Genomic DNA, 14,630 nt, shown 5'->3' on the forward strand with positions numbered 1-14,630 from the left:
ATCTTGCAATCTGTAGGCTATTTGACAGTCCCTGTTCTCACTATCAATATCCAGCTACCAGCTCCTGCCTTTAGGGGACCTATTCTTCATAGACAAATCCTATAGAAAACGGCTGAAAGCACCAGACACCAGTCCCTTCCTGCCTTTTGCATGATCCGCCCCAGGTTTTAGGGTGGCCCATTGAAAGCCAGCTGTTGCAGAGCGGGGAGCCGGCCCAACGTTTCTCCTCGTATTTTTTGGTTTAGGAGTCCGACTGGCGCTGGCAGATCGGTGTGTGATTGGAGCAGCGCAGAGATTGCCTGGAGCACAAGCCCGACGCACAGACACAGGCCCCCGAACTATAGTCGCATTGTAGACTGTTTCAGCATTGTATTGGCGACTTTCCGAAAGGCTTGACATCGTCGTGGAATACGACTGCATGTTTTATTTTTAGGATATGTGATGATATGCTTCTCATTCGCCTCTTTTAGGCTACAATAACATTGGAGCCGTGCAGTTTTTGAATTCATTGTGTCCAATCGAAGGGAAAATGTGGATGCGTGCGAGGGGGATATGGGAAAAAAACTATTGATTAATAGTTCCGAACAGCATCTCGCTAAGGAACAGTTTGTCCGGTCCTTGGGGACGCATGGACTTGGAGAGAGAGATACCTGCCACAAGAAACAACACGATCTGTCCCTCGTAATTGGAGCATGCATCGGAACCACGGACGTCTTTGTGTTGCCCGCTGCGTATTCCGAGTTTGAGGGGGGCCTCTAGCCTGCTAAAGGGGTGACCACTCTCTCCGTGTTCCTTCAATGCCAAACCGAAATATTCGTCAAACACCATTTGGGACTGTTCACCTCAAATGTAAGTATTCAAACATTGGCAGAGCATTCCATCATCGCGTCTGTACGCTTGTGAGCCTGTTTGTGATAAAGGTGGGAGTTTTTAGAGGTTGAGTTGAGAAAATAGACACTTCATTCCTTACYATATCGGTGTGGTACAAGTCACTAACTGACATTTTATCGAATTTCACTCCATTTTAAAAACACTTACAGATTGCTTGTTATTGACATCGCTTGAAAATGAGGTCTGTCTGCTACTGCATTCTATAACATACCAGCCTAAAGATTGTACATTCTGAATAAATGAAATAATTGCATTTTACCAGACATCAGTGGTTCTCACATTAAGCGACTCCGGGCCATGGGTTATATACGTATATATAAAAAAGTTGCATGAGGCTTATCCAGATGTGGTTTCTTCAACGGCCATCGTTGCTCTGAATTTGATTCAATTCAAACTATGAATGAGAAAAAAAAATCTAGGCTAGTTATACAATGACATGCAATTAATTAATGGATGGATAAGAGGGCTACTAACTGAAATATAGTATTATGTGTTTTATTATGTCTGTCTCGAAATGAGGCGTTCTTGTTCTCTCGGTTGTGATCATTAGAATATATCTCACCTGTGATGCTGAGGTGTTGGGTGAGTCACTGTAAAAGAGACAGTAGCATAGTCACCTTGGATTTGAAAGAAAATGACAATTTATGTGCATTATGGTGGCTTGGCTATAATTATTTTTCTAGGTAACACGCTTTCAATTACAGAAGTCCAGTGACACTGTCAAATAAATGTAACATCGCCCATTACATGTAATCCTGTGGACACAAGGACCTAAGTCAGGTGCTGTCTTCATCGACCTCTCCACTCCACGGCTGTAACATGAGATAATTTCACTGAACATGTATAATTCACAGATATCTAAGCCAACCATGTGTGATGACACGCACACACACGCCAGTGCCTTATCTTATTGCCCCTGAGAGCTCAGCATCTCAGGGCTTGTAAGTAAGCGTTTCACTGTAAGGTCTACACCCGTTGTATTCGGCACATGTGACAAAAAACAATATTTGATGTGCTGCCGTGAATAGAGAGAGGCCTAGGCTACTAAAGGCATCAAATACAGCAGTCGTTTAAGGGACAGGTCGAAATTTAGAGGGGAGGGGGGGCTGGCCCAACTCAAGGTATCATAAAAAAAATGCACCCCCCCAACATTACAAATATTTTCATGACCCTCCCCTTGTACGGTAAAATAAATTGCACACCCTCCCCTCCTCATAGAATTAACTCAAAATAATGTTTACTACCGCAAATAACAATAACTGTGGCGACCCTGTTTATAACCCTGAATATTGACTTTGCCACATCAGTATGCACGGAGGAGTTCACCCTCCCTGCCTGTTTCATCACACTACGATCAGAGCTGGCTGCAGTCAATGATCAGCTGGGGGGAAATCAGATTTTCAACATTTTGATGCCATATTTATAATTGTATAGAATATATGCAACACGTTTTCCACCAACAGGTTTATGTGCCAATGCACTGCACAACCAATGTACAAAGCATACCGATGTTGGGCACTTCAATATAATGTTTTACTTGTTCAACACCACAATACGTAGACTATTCCAATCACGACAAACATAACATTTATCTCTCCCTGCCTTGTAGGCTTATCCAGTATCGAAGGCTTAGTTTGACAATCTCCGAGTGTCATTAAACTTTTTGGTGTTCCGTAACAGATGTCTCTTTCCATTCACCAAATGGCCACTGCACAGTTTGGATTTTTTATTCAATTATTTAACCTTTATTTAACTAAGCAAGTCAGTTAAGAACAAATTCTTATTTACAATGACGGCCTGCACCGGCCTAACCCCAACGACACTGGGCCAATTGTGCGCCGCCCTATGGGACTCCCAATCACGGCCGGGTGAGGTACAAACTGGAATCGATCCAGGTTCTGTAGTGACGCCTCTAGCACTGAGATGCAGTGCCTTAGACCGCTGCGCCACTCGGGTRGATTTTATTTGTCAGTAGTTAAAAAAAAAAAATGCACAGTACAAAGTTTTTTTTAAGTCATCTGTATTGAACAATAAAGTCGGGGACTTAATTCCATTGTGGTCTATTTTTATACATAAATACATATACAATTACAGAGATGCAGACAACAAAATGCTCAACCTCCAGATGAGTATGAGGGGGGATTTTAGGTACGGTTCTTACAAGCTTGTTTTGGCTGGCCTGTAGCTTATTCTTTAGATGTTTGGGGCTGCTGGTGAACCATGATGTGCAGACATAATCAAAGTGACACTGGACTAGCGCACTTGCTAGAGTCTTTAGGGTGTCTATAGCTGGGTTTCCATCCAATTTTGACAGATTTTAATGTGAATATTCTAAAATCTGCATAGAAACAARATATATGCGCAAGAAAATAGCCGCTCGGTAGGATAATTGTATTGTCCCTAAACAAGATCAATAGCAGAGCTTTTTAAGCTGAATGTACCATGTCTTCGCTGTTCTTTCATGCGCAATGATGTGGCTTTTATGTGTGGTATGARTAGTTAGTTAGCCTATTGCACATCTGGACAAATTATCTACCAACCACTATTGTCACTATGAATGATGGATAGACAGGTAGACTATACTGACCTGTGGTATAGTAAAAGTTAGCGCTTAGAAAAGCGTAGTTTATAAATTATTAGTCTAATAAACTATATATAACAGAGGTGATGCAGTAGCTTACCTGTAGACACAACACTCAACTCACTACAGGGAGTAAATGTTGTTAGTGTTGGCCCATTCCATTTTCTACACTGGTGATGTGGCCTATTTAACTTAGTCAAATCATAATGGGGAATGCACTTGAAAATATAAGCATTTTTAACAAGGTTATTTGATAAAATACTGGAATGGCCTATTCGTGATGGTAAAATCGAAATCCTGTCTAATTTGTTTTCAGTACCGGTCTAGAAACCGCAGGAGCATCATTTACTCATGTCAGAGTTGGGATGGGGAATTCACTGGGACAAATGTCCCATTGCCCCCCTTCTCCCTACTCCTCCGCTCCCCCGCCCCAGACGCTATCTCTGTATGTTGGTCCATTTGTCCAGGCCCGGGGTCTCCAGGGGAAGTGCCATCTCATCTCACATCAGCTCGAGTGCAAATGGCTTCAATGTATGCTAGTGTGATTTCTCGTGGTTTTTCGTAACTATCAATTTACATATCAAAGTGGCTGCATTTCAATGGCAAGAACTTGAGCTACCTTCCCCCAACCAGTTTTGTCCGGAGAGGAYATGGGTGGTGGTGTGCTATAGAATAAAAATGTTGTTGTTTATTGCAGACAACTGTACAACATCAATATTCTGTGTGTGTGTGTTCTTGTGTTGGATTGCAAATGCATATTTAGTTAGGATTGACAGAGTTGGTAGGCCGCCATAATTCAATCCAAAATCCCCAAAGTAAGTAGCAAAAATAGAAAACTACTCGTTGCCGTGTTCACTTGGGGATTTTGGTAGGAGCTTATTTAAATATGTTGACTTGTGATTAATTTTTACAAAAATMTTAAAACTAGAACATGATTTAAATTAAATTAATTTAAACCTTTACAGCTCACTTTTAGTTTGCTATTGCCTCACATAATAAAAGTATAAAGTAGGGCTATACTTGGGATGAACACCAGAACCCCTCCCCTCAGCTCTTTTATAAAGATACCTCAAGGTGTAACTGCACAATAGGCCTACATGCTTTAAGTGGCATGTTGTGTCATTAMTTTTGTAAAAAAATATATAATTATAATAATTCAAGCTAAAAGGTCAATAGATTTATATTTCAGGGCTGCTGTGTAACGAAACACAGTTTTTGTTAATTACACGTTTTACTGTAAATCAATACAGATTTCTGGATGCCTCTTCGAGAGCTTTGTGTAAAGCACTGTTTTGAGCAACCAATGGCCTCTAATGTTTCTCTGTTAAAGAGATAATGTTTATTTTCAATGCAATGCAGCTGTTGCTTGTCTGTGAAAGAATGCCTTGCTGAGTGTGGTCTTGCTGTGTTTATTTTTTTTTTTAAATGTTTCTTTAATATCTTATCAAACATTACCTAATAGGGATGTCGAACACAACTCATTCTTTCCATTTTCTTTCTATTTCTTCTGGAATTTACATAGCTCAAACCCATTATTTGCAGCTCAGGTTTCTATAAATCAGGGTGACCTATAGAGGAAGGAAGGTCCTAAAAATGGACCCAACTCGTGTATCAAGTCAAATATACGGTTCTCTTAGCTACCGCACGGCGGGCGGTGCCGATTCACCAGGTCTGGAACCAACAGGACCCTGAACAGCTTCTACCTCCAAGCTATAAGACTTGTAAATATATAGTAAGTCTCAGTAGCTATTTTGTTAACTATTTAACTATCTGCATTGACCATTTTCTTGCACTAACTTGTATGTCTCATCACATATGCTGCTGCTACTCTTTATTATCTGTCACTTTATTCGTAGTTATACGGAACAAAAAACTAACAACATGCAACAATTTCAAAGATGGGTGGGCCTATGCCTGGCAGCCAGGCCCACCCACTGAGGAGCCAGGCCTCGCCAATCAGAATGGCTTTTTCCTCACAATAGGGCTTTATTACAGACAGAAATACCCCGACACACACACACACACACACAACCCTCAGACAAACGCGCAGGTGAAGTAGCCGGATGTTGAGGTCCTGGGCTGGCGTGGTTACGCGTGGTTTGTGGTTGTGAGGCCGGTTGGACATTCTGCCAAATTCTCTGAAACCAAGTTGGAGGCAGCTTGTCATAGAGAAATTAACCTTCAATTCTCTGGCAACAGCTCTGGTGGACATTCCTGCAGTCAGKATGCCAATTTCATGCTCCCTCAAAACTTGAGACATCTGTGGCATTGTGTTGTGTGGCAAAACTGCACATTTTAAAGTGGCCTTTTATTGTCCCCAGCACAAGGTGCACCTGTTTAATGATCATGCTGTTTAATCAGCTTCTTGATATGCCACACCTGTCAGGTGGATGGATTATCTTGGCAAAGGAGAAATGCTCAACAACAGGGATGTAAACAAATTTGTGCACAGCATTTGAGAGTAATAAGCTTTTTGTGCGTAAGTAGGATTTTTGTGATTTTTTTATTTCAGTTCATGAAACATGGTACCAACACTTTACATGTTGCGCTTATATTTTTGTTCAGTGTTTATGRACATACCTACCTCAATTACCTCGTACCCCTGCATATCGACTCGGTACTGGTAACCCGTGTATATAGCCAAGTTGCTCATTGTGTGTTTATTACTTTTATTATTACATGTTTTACTTTTTCTATTATTTCTCCATTTTCTTTCTCTCTATTGTTGGGGAGGGCCTATAAGTAAGCATTTCACTGTTAGTCTACACCTGTTGTTTACGAAGCATGTGACAAATACAGTTTGATTTGATTGATAGGACCTCAATCTGCAGTTGCTACAACCATTTTTTTCACGTATAAATGAATGATATGTACCCATTGATTCATGAAGAATATAATGTATAAATMCATCATTAGCTTAGTTCAATTGTCGTACCCCATCAGTACCCAAAATATAAGCTTTTACTCCAATGTTTGTAAACCAAGGTAAATGTGAAGAAACACTATATACAGTGCCTTCAGAAAGTATTCACACCACTTGACTTTTTACACATTTTGTTGTGTTAGACTGAAATTAAAATAGATTAAATTGAGACTGTGTTACTAGCCTACACACAACACCCCATAATATCAAAGTGGAATTATATATATWTWTTTTTTTAAACAAATMAATTAAAATTAAAAGCTGAAAAGTCTTGAGTCAATAAGTATTCAACCTGTTTGTTATGGCAAGCCTAAATCAGTTCAGGAATAAACATGTGCTTATCAGGTCACATATGGACTCACTCTGTGTGCAATAATAGTGTTCAACATGATTTTTGAATGACTACTTCATCTCTGTACCCCACACAATTATCTGTAAGGTCCCTCAGTCGAGCAGTGAATTTCAAACACAGATTCAACCACAAACACCAGAGAGGTTTTCCAATGTCTCGCAAAGAAGGGCACCGATTGGTAGATGGGTTAAAAAAGAAAATGCAGACTTTAAATATCCCTTTGAGCATGGTGAAGTTATTAATTACACTTTTGATGGTGTATCAATACACCCAGTCACTACAAAGATGCAGGCTTCCTAACTCAGTTGCCGGAGATGAAAGAAACCGCTCAGGGATTTCACGAGGCCAATGGGGACTTTTTAAAACAGTTAAAGTTTAATGGCTGTGATAGAAGAAAACTGAGGATGGATCAACAACATTTWAGTTAATCCACAATACTCACCTAAATGACAGCCGGAAAAGATGGAAGCCTGTCAGAATCAAAATATGCATCATTTTTGCATTAAGGCACTAAAGTAAAACTGCAAAAAATGTGGCAAAGAAAATACTTTGTCCTMAATGCAAAGTGTTATGTTTGTGGCAAATCCAACACAATAAACGGAATAGAGCTAAGCACAGGCAAAATCCTAGAGGAAAAACAGGTTCGGTCTGCTTTCCAACAGACACTGGGAGACAAATTCACCTTTCAGCAGGACAATAACCTAAAACACATGGCCAAATATACACTGGAGTTGCTTACCAAGATGACATTAAATGTATGGCTGTCTAGCAATGATGAACTACCAACTTGACAGAGTTTGAAGCATATAAAAAAAGTCTCTTAGAGACTTACCGAGGGATTCAAAACTGTAATTGCTGCCAAAGGGGATTTCTAACAGGTATGAATGCATTCTGAAGACACTGTAGCCTCAACATGGTTAAAACTATACTTTTGATATCATGTATGGTCAGTCCTTGCTTCCATCCTTGCATCCATAGATCTGTCTATGAATTTGAGAGTGGTTAGCTTTTTACAGAAACAGGGGCAGGGATTTCAATTCATTGTTTCAACTGCTGATTGCCAGTTTAATAGCGAAGAAACCTTGCTGTCCCAAATGGCACCATATTCTCTATATAGTGTACTACTTTTGACCAGGGCCTATAGACCTCTGGTCAAAAGTGAACTAAACTCAGCAAAAAAAGAAACGTCCCTTTTTCAGGACCCTGTCTTTCAAAGATAATTTGTAGAAATCCAAATAACTTCACAGATCTTAATTATAAAGGGTTTAAAACTGTTTCCCATGCCTGATCAATTAACCATAAACAATTAATGAACATGCACCTGTGGAACGGTCGTTAAGACACTAACAGCTTACAGACGGTAGGCAATTAAGGTCACAGTTATGGAAATTTAGGACACTAAAGAGGCCTTTCTACGAACAGCTGATTGCCCTCGCAGTGGCAGACCACGTGTAACAACACCTGCATAGGATCGGTACATCCGAACATCACACCTGCGGGACAGGTACAGGATGGTAACAACAACTGCCCGAGTTACACCAGGAACGCACAATCCTTCCATCAGTGCTCAGACTGTCCGCAATAGGCTGAGAGAGGCTGGACTGAGGGGTTGTAGGCTTGTTGTAAGTGAAGTCCTCACCAGACATCAACGGCAACAACGTCACCTATGGGCACAAACCCACCGTCGCTGGGCCAGACAGGACTGGCAAAAAGTGCTCTTCATTGACGAGTCGCGCTTTTGTGTCACCAGGGGTGATGCTTGGATTCAGGTTTTTCGTCAAAGGAATGAGCATTACACTGAGGCCTGTGGAGCGGGATCGATTTGGAGGTGGAGGGTCCGTCATGGTCTGGAGCGGTGTGTCACAGCATCATCGGACTGAGCTTGTTGTCATTGCAGGCAATCTCAACGCTGTGCGTTACAGGGAAGACATCCTCCTCCCTCATGTGGTACCCTTCCTGCATGCTCATCCATACATGACCCTCCAGCATGACAATGCCACCAGCTATACTGCTGGTTCTGTGCATAATTTCCTGCAAGACAGGAATGTCAGTGTTCTGCCATAGCCAGCGAAGAGACCGGATCTCAATCCCATTGAGCACGTCTGGGACCTGTTGGATCTGAGGGTGAGGGCTAGGGCCATTCCCCCCAGAAATGTCCGGGAACTTTCAGGTGCCTTGGTGGAAGAGTGGGGTAACATCTCACAGCAAGAACTGGKAAATCTGGTGCAGTCCATGAGGAGGAGATGCACTGCAGTACTTAATGCAGCTGGTGGCCACGGCAGATACTGACTGTTGCTTTTGATTTTGACCCCCCTTTGTTCAGGGACACATTATTCCATTTCTGTTAGTCACATGTCTTTGGAACTTGTTCAGTTTGTGTCTCAGTTGTTGAATCTTGTTATGTTCATACAAATATTTACACATGTTAAGTTTGCTGAAAATAAATGTAGTTGACAGTGATAGGACGTTTCTTTTTTTGCTGAGTTTATATTAGAGGTCGACCGATTAATTGGCATGGCCGAATAATTAGGGCCGATTTCAAGTTTTCATAACAATCGGTAGTCAGACTTTTTGGACGCTGATTATGGCCGATTACATTGCTATCCATGAGGAAACGGCGTGGCAGGCTGACCACCTGTTACGCAAGTGCAGCGTCAGAAGGACCTTGTGGCTGCAATGAYCCAAGGTAAATTGCTAGCTAGCATTAAACTTATCTTAAAAAACAATCAATCTTCCCGTAAGTACTAGTTAACTACACATGGTTGATGATATAACTAGGTTAACTAGCTTGTCCTGCGTTGCATATAATCAAACCGGTGCCTGTTAATTTATCATGGAATCACAGCTTTATTCAACTTCGCGAAAAAAGCACATTCGTTGCACAAATGTACCTAACCATAAACATCAATGTCTTTCTTGAAATCAATACACAGAAGTATATTTTTTTTAACCTGCATATTTAGTTAAAATAAATGTATGTTGGCTGGCAATATTAACTAGGGAAATTGTGWCACTGTTCTTGCGTTCAGTGCAAGCAGAGTCAGGGTATATGCAACAGTTTAGGCCGCCTGGGTCGGTGCGAACTGTGTTTCTTCTTAACCAAGACCGTAATACATTTTCCAGAATTTTACTTAATTATGACATAACATTGAAGGTTGTGCAATGTTACAGCAATATTTAGACTTAGGGTTGCCACCCTTTCGACAAAATACGGAATGGTTCCGTATTTCACTGAAAGAATAAACGTTTTGTTTTCGAAATTATAGTTTCCGGATTTGACCATATTAATGTATTTCTGTGTGTTTATTATATGTAAGTCTATGATTATTTGATAGAGCAGTCTGACTGAGCGGTGGTAGGCAGCAGGCGGCTCGTAAGCATTCATTCAAACAGCACTTTACTGCGTATGCCAGCAGCTCTTAGCAATGCTTGAAGCACAGCGCTGTTTGACTTCAAGCCTATCAACTCCCGAGATTAGGCTGGCAATACTATAGTGCCTATAAGAACATCCAATAGTCAAAGGTATATGAAATGCAAATGGTATAGAGAGAAATAGTCGACGCGTCATATTCCTATAATAACTACAACCTAAAACTCTTAACTGGGAATATTGAAGAACTGGGAATATTGAACCACCAGCTTTCATATGTTCTCGTGTTCTGAGCAAGGAACCTAAACGTTGGCTTTTTTACATGGCACATATGCACTTTTACTTTCTTCTCCAACACTGTGTTTTTGCATTATTTAAACCAAATTGAACATGTTTCATAATTTATTTGAGACTAAATAGATTTTTTTAATGTATTATATTAAGTTAAAATAAAAGGGTTCATTGTTCATTCAGTATTGTTGTAATTGTCATTATTACAATATATATAAAAATCAGCCGATTAATTGGTATCGGATTCTTTTGGTCCTCCAATAATCAGTATCGGCGTTGAAAAATCCTAATCGGTCGACCTCTAGTTTATATAGGGAATAGCAAGCCATCTGGTACGCAACTCCAGAGGCAGTGGATGTAAATGCCAGGGGTGGCGTATAAAGCGGTGCGTCTGTTTAGGGTCAGTGGCCCTGATCATCCTGCCTCCCGGTCGTAAAGTGAACGCAGTACTCCACACACACACACACACACACACACACACACACACACACACACACACACACACACACACACACACCACACACACACACACACACACACACACACACACACACACAGAGAGAGAGAGACTCACCTGCCATCTTCAATCACAAGGGGCCGGTTTGACAGCTGTCTTGTTATGTTTCTCTGACACACTCACTGTCAAAAGCTAGGAACAAACAGATGGAGACTGAGCTAACGGGAGGAAATGAAGGCGGCAGGGGTGTGAGGAAGAGGAGGAAGATGGGTTTGTTTGATCAGTATTTAGTCTTAATCGCGAATGCCCATCATAGCTTTTTCATCATCCGTCTTCCTCCTTTTTATATCCACTTAGATAAATGGACTGAGACTGGAACAAATTGCATTGTGTTAGGTTAGCTGACCAATTCGATTTAATGTATTCCTTTGGTATTTCTATTGAGAACAGGGCATCGGAAAGGGTCAAAATCTCCCTCACCACCCTCTGTGCTTTAAATGACAGTTAACTTTCCCCCACTGCTTCTTAAATGGATGTTTAATGATATGTTGAGGCCCTGGAGCTGAGCTATAGAGCAAATCAGCCCTGGATATGTTCACACCAAACAGCTCCCTCCTTACTTACCCTCCCTAGTCCTTTCAATACGGAACGCTTTCCCCACTGTTAAGAAAGCAAACCCCCTTGGTGTTGTTGAAGTCCTCGTCTTCCAGAGGGGAGCGGAGGGGCTGGTCGTTTTTTGAGTGATGGATGATTTTTGGGTSCGTGTTTAACCCTTTGGAGTGTGTAAAGCTGTCCCAGTGGGATACGTGTCGCTGGGGTGTGATGGATGGGCAGGTGTCCAGAGGCTCCAACTATCAAGAGATTAACAATGACCTGTGAGTTGCCTGGACCACCTTCAGAGATGCTCTGTGATGCTCTACCACCACTGGACTGGAGGGCATTAGAATAAGAAGACACTGCTCTGAGTCTTGTCTCAGGGGAATGGACACGTGATGTGCTTTATTTGGTGGTCTGACATACCTTCAGGTCACAGGAAGTGTGGTGCTTATAGAGGTCAGGTGGTATGCTTTTGTCTTGGTAGGGTGTATTAGGCTGAGGCCCATCTAAGGCCTGCTACGAATTATGGTTTTTGTTATCAATGATTTCTAGAAATGGCAAGTTTAGAATATGCAGGTCCCACACAATTGGAGTCATGTTTCCCTTTCCTTTTTGAAGGATTGTTCATTTCATTGAACAGACAGACTTACATAAAACTGGACTTAAAGTGTCTTCTCCCAGGACTCTGCATGATTATCTTTGTTAATTTTGGCCGTCGCCATCGTTCTTTGCCATCACCATCCACACAGGTTTTAACATGCATCATAACTGGAAATGAGTCTAAACATAAATAAAAAATGCATTMATATGAACATGTATGCGTACATCATTAGCATAAATTCTCTCATCGCATGAAGGTTTGTATTTTAATATTTGCATACAAGTAAGACAAAGAATTTGCTTATCTGAGAGCCAGTCACATTCCATCAAACCAATGTTATTCCTTTGAATTCATCTCTCGGGCCTGTTCTCATGATAGACACATTGAATTTCTATGTAAAATTGTTTCAGAGGATTTGAGCAAATAGCTGTCGGACTATAATTTTTTTAACAGACGCCATGYGCTTTCTGGTCACTGACACACCACCATAATCCAAATTCAGATATAATTATTTTTGGGGTCTGTTTGAGAATTATATATTTTTTGTTATTTTAATTGTTGCGCTTCATTCACACATTGCATAATAAACTCAGCAAGAAAATAAACGTTCTCTCACTGTCAACTGCGTTTATTTTTAGCAAACTTAACATGTGTAAATATTTGTATGAACATAACAAGATTCAACAACTGAGACATAAAGTGAACAAGTTCCACAGACATGTGACGAACAGAAATGGAATAATGTGTACCTGAACAAAGGGGGGGTCAAAAGCAACAGTCAGTATCTGGTGTGGCCACCAGCTGCATTAAGTACTGCAGTGCATCTCCTCCTCATGGACTGCACCAGATTTGCCAGTTCTTGCTTTGAGATGTTACCCCACTCTTCCACCAAGGCACCTGCAAGTTCCCGGACATTTCTGGGGGGAATGACCCTACCCTCCGATCCAACAGGTCCCAGACGTGCTCAATGGGATTGTGATCCGGTCTCTTCGCTGGCCATGGCAGAACACTGACATTCCTGTCTTGCAGGAAATCACGCACAGAACGAGCAGTATGGCTGGWGGCATTGTCATGCTGGAGGGTCATGTCAGGATGAGCCTGCAGGAAGGGTACCACATGAGGGAGGAGGATGTCTTCCCTGTAACGCACAGCGTTGAGATTGCCTGCAATGACAACAGGCTCAGTCCGATGATGCTGTGACACACCGCTCCAGACCATGACGGACCCTCCACCTCCAAATRGATCCCGCTCCACAGTACAGGCCTCGGTGTAATGCTCATTCCTTTGACGAAAAACCTGAATCCAACCATCACCCCTGGTGAGACAAAACCGCGACTCGTCAGTGAAGAGCACTTTTTGCCAGTCCTGTCTGGTCCAACGACGGTGGGTTTGTGCCCATAGGCGACATTGTTGCCGGTGATGTCTGGTGAGGACCTGCCTTACAACAGGCCTTCAATCCCTCAGTCCAGCCTCTCTCAGCCTATTGCGGACAGTCTGAGCACTGATGGAGGGATTGTGCGTTCCTGGTGTAACTCTGGCAGTTGTTGTTGCCATCCTGTACCTGTCCCGCAGGTGTGATGTTCGGATGTACCGGTCCTGTGCAGGTGTTGTTACACATGGTCTGCCACTGTGAGGACGATCAGCTGTCCGTCCTGTCTCTCTGTAGCGCTGTCTTAGGTGTCTCACAGTACGCACATTGCAATTTATTGCCCTGGCCACATCTGCAGTCCTCATGCCTCCTTGCAGCATGCCTAAGGCACYTTCATGCAGATGAGCAGGGACCCTGGGCATCTTTATTTTGATGTTTTTCAGAGTCAGTAGAAATGCCTCTTTAGTGTCCTAAGTTTTCATAACTGTGACCTTAATTGCCTACCGCCTGTAAGCTGTTAGTGTCTTAACGACCATTCCACAGGTGCATGTTCGTTAGTTGTTTATGGTTCATTGAACAAGCATGGGAATCAGTGTTTAAAGCTTTTATAATGAAGATCTGTGAAGTTATTTGGATTTTTACGAATTATCTTTGAAAGACAGGGTCCTGAAAAAGGGCCGTTCGTTTTTTTGCTGAGTTTATAAACAGAGAGAACTATTTTTCTATTCCTTGTAGGTTGAGCGGAAGCTTATTTACTTTGTGTGTGCATTGTCCAAGTCCCGAACATAAATGTCAAGATATTGCTGGCATTTGACGTGAGGAATTTTTTCCATCAGAAGACTGTTATTGCCAATTTCAAATATATTTTTMGGGGGTGGAAAACAATGCTTCCATATACACAGCATCACTATCACCTGTGGTCTTCAGAAACCCCCCTTTCCTCTCCCCACCATGTCTAATGTCCATTTTGCTGTCTGTTTGTGCCACACATGGGGCTCGAGATGGAACCATTATGTTTCCAATGTGAGGAAGCCATTGTCAAAGTCCTTGAACGTTTGATTGGCAGCCCCCTGTCTGTCACCCAATCTGAGATACTATGAGCACCAGGAAATGATGGGAAGGCAACAAATGGAACCGATTATCCAGCTGGCGAGTTCACACTTTCAGTCTTTCATACGGCTCTGTCCATTTTTCTGTC

At 41.9% G+C, this 14,630-nt stretch overlaps 1 long non-coding RNA gene across 1 annotated transcript in view; it reads left to right on the top strand.

Annotated features, from left to right (window-relative positions):
• The first annotated feature begins 220 nt into the window (after nucleotides 1-220).
• The window catches only part of LOC111979418 (uncharacterized), a 28,689-nt gene continuing 14,279 nt past the window's right edge, over nucleotides 221-14,630 (top strand). Inside the window, exon 1 of the long non-coding RNA XR_002879331.2 lies at nucleotides 221-849. This is a non-coding gene — a long non-coding RNA (uncharacterized lncRNA). The remainder of the gene's footprint in view (nucleotides 850-14,630) is intronic.

The sequence above is a fragment of the Salvelinus sp. IW2-2015 genome, linkage group LG19 (assembly GCF_002910315.2).
Source record: "Salvelinus sp. IW2-2015 linkage group LG19, ASM291031v2, whole genome shotgun sequence".
Taxonomy (NCBI): domain Eukaryota; kingdom Metazoa; phylum Chordata; class Actinopteri; order Salmoniformes; family Salmonidae; genus Salvelinus; species Salvelinus sp. IW2-2015.